The sequence below is a fragment of the Microtus pennsylvanicus genome, assembly GCF_037038515.1.
Source record: "Microtus pennsylvanicus isolate mMicPen1 chromosome Y unlocalized genomic scaffold, mMicPen1.hap1 SUPER_Y_unloc_2, whole genome shotgun sequence".
NCBI classification, from domain to species: domain Eukaryota; kingdom Metazoa; phylum Chordata; class Mammalia; order Rodentia; family Cricetidae; genus Microtus; species Microtus pennsylvanicus.
In genome coordinates this window covers 2,766,353-2,773,244 of record NW_027460880.1, presented here as the reverse complement: position 1 = coordinate 2,773,244, position 6,892 = coordinate 2,766,353, and positions in this window count along the sequence as shown.

Here is a 6,892-nt window from a genome sequence, read left to right as displayed (position 1 = left end):
ATTATTAGGCAGGATCTTCAGGTTTAAAATCCTTTCATCACTATGAAGCTCCAAGCCATAGACACAATCAATCCCATCATATTTCAACAAATAGAGAGAGGGATATGTTGGCAGTTGATCTAGAATGATGGCTTTCCAATGGGTGACTGGTTCATTGGCTTCCTTCCAGCCATGAGAAATTCTGCGGCCAACAATATTCTCCAGGGCCTCAAAAGGCTTACTAAGTTTTTGCTTCTGGAGCGATGGCCCATTCTTCTTCTGGAGATATGGCATGCCACTCATACTGAGAGGCATCTTCATCATGGCGGGAGACTTTCTGAGATAGGCCACAGCACTCCCGTTCCACTGTCTCTTGGCTCTGTTTCTGTGCTTGGGCTTCATAGCTGCCAATCTCTGCATAGGAAGAACTCTTCAGTTTAAATCAGACACAAAGTGGTTTCCTCCACCATAAGTGCCTGCAAGGATAAGAAGATGAGGATGTGAGGTCAAGGCTCTTTTTAGGAATAACTTTGGAGCAGGTGATAAAGGCAGGGCTGAATAGATTTGGATACCTAAATGTAATATGTTCTTAAGAAATTAATAGGAAAATTATCAAACTCTGGTCTACAGCTCAGTATATGTGTATCAGAGACATATTCCTGCTGCAAAATGCAATTGACCTCTACTGAGAAACCTACTTCCTGACTTACTATATCAATGAGAGAGGAAGCTATGCCTATACCTAAAGTGAGAAAGAAATATCTGAACAGATGGCAAAGAATTCAAAGAGCAGCCACTCCTCTCCTTACCACTCAAGCTACTGGTTAGTTGGCTGATCTATAACCACCTGCCCAAGGTCATGGCACTCCAGTCCACTGGCTCTCTCTATTGTGTCTCCTGATCCAGATCCAGGTTGATTACATAAAGATATTCTGTATCTTCATTAGAGAAGTGAGTACGGTGAGTCAAACTCCCAAAAGAAAGAAACATTAATCTGTGCAACAGCACCTATTAGAAATAATTACTTTTTAAAACACATATGTACAAAGAGGATCTTTGCCATTTAAGTGGACTGAGGAATTGGACATTTTTAGCAAAGATATAGTGGGGAGAATACCTGACATTAACCGTCCCCAGCTATCAAATATAGGAGCTGTTAACGACATAAATTTTGGACCCAGAGCAGATTTGAAAGAAACCTTTCTTTGACTACAGAAGTCCTAGGTGCTTCCTAAACATATTTACTAAAAGAAAATATCTTGGCTCTCTAGATTCCAACTTCTGGAAATTCGGTTGAACAGTTGTGGAGCCCAAGAGCTGAACTGACCTCCTCAGCCACCGTGAAGATAGTAAGCCCACCTTCAAAGAAGACCAGTGCTTCATGTGGAACAGAGTTGCCACCCCCAACCAAAGCTTTGTGACATCATCAAGGCTCTACTTATGTCATAAAACTCCTCCTAGCCAGGTTTCTTCCCTACTAACCCCCAGAAATATCCAGCATACAGGTCCTAAAATGCTGCTCATACAGCCCAATGAAGACACAAAATAAAAACCCCAATCTTCTTCCCAATTACTTGAGTCATATTTTCCAAGTAACTCAACGCCTTTATGTGTTTTTTTTTTTTCTGTAAAATAATTTTTGGTTTGAGTCAACAACTCACATGAATGTTTTTTTTTTCCTAGCTCCAATGTCCTCATTGGTTATTTTCTATTGATTTTTCCATTACTTCATAATAATAATTATCAAACTTTCCACTTCTCTTCCTCCTCCCACTTTCTTCTTGCTCCGCAAATAAACCTCTCCACTCAAACACCAGTCCAAATAGAGGGCAGGGTACTTTGAGCTGTGGGAAGTCCAAGCCCACCTTTCATCCATCCAGATTTAGCAAGGTATGCATCCACAAAAAATATGATCACAAAAAGCCAGTGTATGATATGCAGACAATTGCAAGTGCCATTATCTTTGGCTACTCCGTCTGCCCCAATTGTCAGCCACATTCAGAGCTTCCAGTTTGATCCCATGTTCTTTCATTCCCAGGTCACTGGATTAGTTGAAATCCCCTTAGTTCAGGCACAGTGTCTCATAGTGTGGACCAAGCCCTTATATTCCTGACATCCTTGTTCTTTTTCTCCATCCATCTGCTCTTCCACTGGAGCTTGGATGCTCCATCTAGTTTTCTGATTTTGATCTCCATCATTTGCCAAACAAAAGTTCCATGGTGGTTTTCAAGATAGTCAGTCATCAGTCTGACTATGGGACAAGGCACACATAGTTCCTAGGGATATGTCACAGTGCGGTCAACTTCTCCTCCCTGCTTAAGTACCTAGAGAGGGTCACCCTATGGCCTTCTGAGAACCACTCGAGAGATATCGATCTTGACATCCCCAGAATGGCCCCATAAATTGAGATATCATCAGTGTATGTGCATTAACTTGTGTGTGTTTGTGTGTGTGTATTTAAATCACAATAACAAATGGATTGTAACATTGAAGTTTCTTCTCATCTTGAGAAGAATATTTGCTACAGAAACACTCTCACAGTAATAGTGAGAGTGTAAACTATCTAAGAAAGGAGAAATAACTGGAGGAATCCCCCAGGAGTTAGGCTCAGTGTCCCAGGAATTACGCCCAAGGAAAGTCAATGAACTCAGTGATGGAAGATAAAACCCAGCCTAAATAAAACCCTAAATCATTTAGGTGGAACATGAGATACTCTTACAACAGTTACAAGAGGTCTAAAATGCCTGGACTGGAACATAAGGGGAACACAATGACGTGGAGCTGAGAGTGCATGGCAAAACTGATTGGATCTGGCAAAAATTATGTAAGCATACCAAGGAAACCACCAGTGGGACAAAACCCTAAGAAATCTGTATGACAACATATCATGTTGAACATAATGAGATTTATAGACAAAGGAAAGATCTTAATTATGTCACTGTCACACAGGTGATGATGAACCAGTTCCATCGGTGTTTAAGATAACCTGTCAATTCTGTCTAGCCAGTTACAAGGAAATTTGCATAATTACACAGATTAACTATCAGCATCATTTACTGCACAATCAAAGGCAAGGCAAAGAAATCATAGACATGTTGTTGAATGCTGATGATGTTATTGGGAGTTTTGATGGGTTTTTTTCTCAAAGGGAAATCATCGGTGACTCTCATGCATGAAGCAGATCCTTTCTCTGTGATGTTTCCTGAATAGCCACTGAGATACCAGCCCATTGAGTTGTGGTCTCTCTCTCTTTTGAAAATCAACTTCTACCTTCAGCTTGATCTCTTGCTTGAGCTTCCCTTCCGGCTACTAGGCTCCTTTTCTGATCCTGCAGAGGGCAGCTTCCCTTCCGGCTACTAGGCTCCTTTTCTGATCCTGCAGAGGGCTTTTGTCAGGGATTGTGATCTCTAAGTTTTTCCCCTTTCAAGAACTAATCATTCTATTAATCACAATTCTAAACTGCTGTGGGAGTTTGTTTGTGACTTATGCCTTCACATGTGATACAAGCGACCTGTGTGTATAGGGTCTTCTCTCTGTTCATGTGGGGAAGGCATGGCAGCAGGAGTAGATGGCTGCTCATTCTCTGTAAGGAAATCAATAAACAGTGGGGACCAAGTAAAAGGATGTCCTGAAATATTAAGTCTTGTCCTTTCAAGGCCCCAAAGCCTCCAGCTAGGTTCAGGGTCACGACAATCTCCAAAACCCACCGAGCATGAAGTATTCAGAACCAGAAGCCTGTGTGTGCCATATCACATAAATTCATCGTGAGTACACCAATCTGTTTTTTTTAATTCTAAATTATTTTCTCCCATCAGAACGATCTATATTACCAATTAACCAAATTTGCTGCATCTTTGGTGTCCTAGAATTGCTTTAAATTGTTGCTGGGACAGTCTTACAAACCTTCCTGTGCTGTTATGGAACCTTGAGACAGCACTTATTTCAGAAATCAAAGGCAGTTGGGTTCAATCCTATGGTTAGCTGTTAGCTAGACACTGGAAGGATGGATTTGACTAAGAAAGGGAGACAGCATACATGGAGGCAGGTAACCTTTCCTTTGCAAAATGACCCATTTTGAGGCCTTACTTCAGGCTCTTCTCTTCTACTAATCTTGGTTTTTTTATTAGTTTACGAGAAGAATTAAAACTCCATTTACAGTATCTGTGAACCCGAATGAGTTAAGTATGTGTGACCAACTGGATGTCTGCCTGTCTGTCAACAGGGCCAGAGTTCAGGGGCATCTGATGCATAGCACAGGAATGTCAGCCATCAATCTCTGGTCCATCTAACTCTACAGCATTAGAGTTGTCATGGTTGCTCATCTGATCTTCCTCATATGATCTCCATCCACAGAGATGTCAGAAAAATCCTCCCCTGAGAGTGCAAGTTCTTTACAAATGAAAGATTATACAACAGAAGACACATGGGAGATTTATATGGGCAAGCTGTTGAAAGGATAAAGTGACAGAAGAAGTTTATTGATTAATTAAAGAAAGAATCCACTTCAGCTGATAGGTTAGAACATAGGTAGGTGGAGTAAACAAAATAGAATGCCGGGAGGAAGAGGTAGTGAGCTCAGAGAAGCCATGCTCCCCTCTCCCCGGCAGATGCCATAGCTCTGCTCTCTGAGGCAGATGTCGATGCAGCCAGCCACCATGTCAGACATGCTGAATTTTTCCTGGTAAGTGCAACTCGTTATACTACACTGATTATTAGAAATGGGTTAAAATGCTGAATCTAATTGGCCAGCAGTGTTTAAAAGAATAAAGTTTTGGTGTATTTATTTCAGGCATAACCTTCATGCGGCCGTGGTGCTGGGGACACAGCCTCGCTGCTCAAATAACGACAGAATGGCTTGCAGCCTTGTGGACAACTGATTCCACTGAAAGCCTGAGAAAGCTTGGGAAAGAGTAAAGCATGTTTTCTTGGTAGCAGCGATTTCTCGGTCTGCTCTGCTTGCTAGAAGAAAGCAAGGGCTCTCATCTAAAAGAGGCTTGCTGACTCAGCTTCAGCTGCAAAACCATGCAGCCCTTAAGAGGTCCGGCCACAAAACATTTAAATGGTGTTGATAAAAGCCAACTGAATGCTTGTATGTTTTCAGCAGTAGCAGGAAAAAAAACTGTGTTGTTTTAAAATGCCAGCTTTCTGGGCAATCCTGCTGGGCAAACTCTGACTGTTTGAGGAAGGAGGGCCAGCTACAGAAAGAGGGCTTGAGTGTTGTCTGTTGCAGCCTCTTTGATGGCAAGGACCTTGAAACACTGTAGACTTGTGGCACTGAATGCGGCTCTGTTCGGTACCTCAGCCACAAGGTTGGAATGGCAGAAAGCTAAGGAATGGGCTACATCTGGCCAGCAAGGCCACGGCTTTAGTCCTACTGAGATTGCTTTGTAAATGAAAGATTCATGTGGTCAGAAAAACAGAGAGAGAAATAGAGTAAAGAGAGATTCAAAGACAAAGAAAATTTTTAAATGATTTACAGTGTGTTAAAAATATGTGCAGGCTAAAATTTGAAGTTCTTAAAGTTAAAAAAAAAAAGAGAGTTGTTGGGTGTGGTAGTACACACCTGTAAACCCAACACATGGGAGGCAGAGGGAGATTGACCTCTGTACCTTCAGGGTGAGGTAGCACACGCCTTTAATCCCAGTGCCTTGAAGGCAGAGACAAACAGATCTTTGTGAGTTCAATGTGTAGTAGCATACACCTTTAATCCCAATGCCTGAAAGGCAGAGAGAGGCAGATCTCTGAGACTTCAAGGACAGACAGGTATACAGAGTTATTCCAGGTCAAATATACAGAGAAACTGTCTCCAAAGGCAAAAAATAAAAAGGAAAAATAAACAAAATAGAGGTTAAATTGAAGCGCACAAAGATGGAAAATTCACAGCGAATTTTGATATGGTATGCTATTATGCTATTTTTGAATCATTTGAATTTTGAGGCAGTAGCAATAGCTGCTAAAAGATGTTTCTTTATAAAAGCTGCTGAAATAATCCAACATAGATATTTTGAAAATGCCTTGACTTTGAAATTTGGATCTAAGGACATGATGCTTTGGAAAGGAATTTCTATTTTGTTTTCACAGAGAGTGATAGTCTGTGGATGCCTCTATCCTAATATGGTAGGATGGACCACGCCCTACTTAAAGGTTGCTGTGAACACCTTTAAAAAATTGCTTCGCTCAACTGCCAACTGAGATAAATCAATAATGATGCCACCATTCAGCAGGAAGCATTTTGGAGAGAAGAAACTGCACCGACATTCCCAAATATGGCTTATAAACGTTCTTTTACATTTAAAGTGGGATGTGATATAGATATGAATATTTGCATTAGTATAGATTTTGCTTTACTGATAGAGATTTTAGGTCAATTTTGTTATATGTATATGCATTTTTGATCTCAATTAAGGTATTGTGATTGTGTAGTTCATTTAAAAATATAATGTATATAGGTTATTAATGGATAATCATTAATAATAGTCAAATTTGTAGTCATGTTAGTTAGATTTTCTAGCTACATAGATATATATATATATATATTTCAGTCAGATAGGCATTATTCATAACTCTCTAGACTACAAAATAAGCTATTTAATGTTTTAGTACCTTAGGGTTTTCCATGACAGTGAGAAACTCTACTCTTGGCAGCACATATCTACTTCAGGAAGAAGATGGGCATCACAGAGGATCCTTATGGAGTTTGATAGCCATTTGGGGAAGAAACTGTTCTTGCCTGGATTGTTGCATAAACTGTACACAGAAAACACTCAGAGAGCGGACTACTGAACTTGCCTAAAGGTGAGATGATCTTTTCGTGTTCCTGATTCAGGAAAGGGTCAGCAAAACATTCTTCCAGACAAGCAGATAGTGACTGCCTTTGAAATTTCCTGCTTCATGGAAATGTCTGCTGGAAACT